Source organism: Schistocerca americana, chromosome 10 (assembly GCF_021461395.2).
Source record: "Schistocerca americana isolate TAMUIC-IGC-003095 chromosome 10, iqSchAmer2.1, whole genome shotgun sequence".
Taxonomy (NCBI): Eukaryota; Metazoa; Arthropoda; class Insecta; order Orthoptera; family Acrididae; genus Schistocerca; species Schistocerca americana.
Window position 1 is genome coordinate 94,970,431 of NC_060128.1, and position 2,219 is coordinate 94,972,649.

The following is a 2,219-nucleotide window of genomic DNA, read 5'->3' on the forward strand; positions in this document are numbered from 1 at the left end:
CCAAACACTTCCCTTAAATTACTTCTACATCTGTGTCCGGCTCTAAATCCAAGATAACATGCTGCTTCCTACCTGCCGAGACTTCCCCAATCAGGGTACAAATTTCGCTTGATACCCCTTATCATCTTACGTTTGGTAAGTGGCGTAAGTGTGGTACTGACTCCAATGCTTTTTGGAAATCTACTAGAATGCCAGTATCCATGGCTTTAAGGATTGATGAGTGCACACAGAAAATTCTCGCAACAGGATCCATAGATACTGACTGAAGTAATGTATTCTCTAGGCAACAACTTACAACGGATTTGTTTGGTTATTGTTAGTTATGTAGGTACTACTTCGAAAATACGCATCAATTTAATTGGAAAAAATTTTGCATCGGCCGGGAATCGAACCCGGGCCGCCCGCGTGGCAGGCGAGCATTCTACCACTGAACCACCGATGCCTACAAATTGCGGCAGGTGATTGTGCAACTTATTCAAACGTCCTTTTATATAAGAAATAATACAATAAGGTGGTGATCAGAGGCCGGTACAACATACTGCAGCCTTAAGAAGGAAGCAATGGATAGCAAGAAAATGAAGAGGCAAAGGACTTGCTAATATAGCAGAAAATAGCCGAAAACGATGATGATGATGATGATACTAAGGCGGTAATTACCTTTCCCAAAGCGTGAAAATATATTCCATCGATACAAACACAGTATTATTGTCATTCGGAATTATTTTCATGTTGTAATAAAGTGCGAGTAAAACTGTACCTACCGTACTTGACCTGACAGATTTGAGACACAACAGGTGTTATATTTAATTACTCAATACTGCACTTCAATTTAAATGTTGATACAGTTCACTGGATAAAAGCTACGTTGTGAACCCCACATTGCATTTTTCGTAGTTTATTCATACTGCGTACTCTATATGTCTCCAAGTACTCGTCTAACATATAGGGCCTGATATACGTTTACTCTCATTACCTAACAATTTTAGTTTTTATAAAGAAAAGTGCGTCAAATACTGCAAAGTGCGCTTAAATATGGCGCGAACGTAAACATTAAGCTACGTTAAAGATCAATATGTTACCACAAAATCTGTTTGGCATTCACATTCGTTGACTGCGGGCTCCGCAGCACATCATTCTGTCAACACATCAAGATTTGAGGGGTGGAGGGAGGGACTGCAAGGTCACACTCGAGCCATTTACTAAACTAATAAAAAAGAAAGGCATTTTGCAAACAACGGAAAATCCAGGCTGGAATAACGACCAATACCTTAAACCTATTACCCGCAACTTACCCGCCTATATAAAGATACCAATCATTCCCTCCACCGACTCCCCTCAATTCCTGTTCTTTTACCATGCGATGCCCTGCTCGTCACTATTCATGCAACGTCCCTTTACACTAACATCCTTAATGCCCGTGGCCTTGACGCTATTGAACACTACCTTCCCTGACAGATTCCAGGACTACAATCTGCTTCATGGTCACCATGACCAACTACATCCACACCCAATATGACTTCTCCTTTGAAGGCATCTCCTACAAACAAATCTGGGATATAGCAACGGGTACACGCAATGCACTATCCTATGCTAACCTATTCATGGGCCATCTAGAGGAATCCTTTATCTAACCAGTCACAATCGCAAGCCCCCCCCCCCCCTTGTTCAGATTCACCAATGATATCTTTGTGATCTGGATCAAGGATGACACCCTGTCCAAATTCCTCCAGACCTCAACACCTTCTCCCTCATTCGCTTCACCTGGTCCTCCTCAAGCCTCAAAGACAGCTACATCAGCACCTCTGTCCATATCAAACCTACCAACCACCACAAATACCTCCACTTTGACAGCAGCCACCCATTTCATAACAAGAAGTCCTTTCCATACAGCCTAGCCACCTGTGGCCGCCACAACTGTAGTGACGAGCAGTCCCTCTTGAAATATACTGACTTCTTACTGAGGTCTTCATAGACCATAATTACTCTGCCAATCTTGTACAGAAACAGATCTCCAGTGCCTTATCTCTCTAGTCACCCCAACCCCCACCTCCAAAAGTTCCACTGTCTAGCCACAGAGAAGCATTCCTCTCTTGACTCAGTACCACCAAGACTGGAGCAACTTGTGATATCTGAAATGTAATAGCTCTGTATTTTAACAGTTTGTAATTTCTGTACTATGGGTGTCTTTATATAGGAGATGAGCCAGTTCGAATCCTTGT

General features: G+C 42.5%; 1 non-coding gene across 1 annotated transcript; it reads right to left on the bottom strand.

Annotated features, from left to right (window-relative positions):
- Window positions 1-371: 371 nt before the first annotated feature.
- On the bottom strand, window positions 372-442 carry Trnag-gcc. The gene has a single exon. It is a non-coding gene; the product is annotated as a tRNA-Gly (tRNA).
- Window positions 443-2,219: the final 1,777 nt, after the last annotated feature.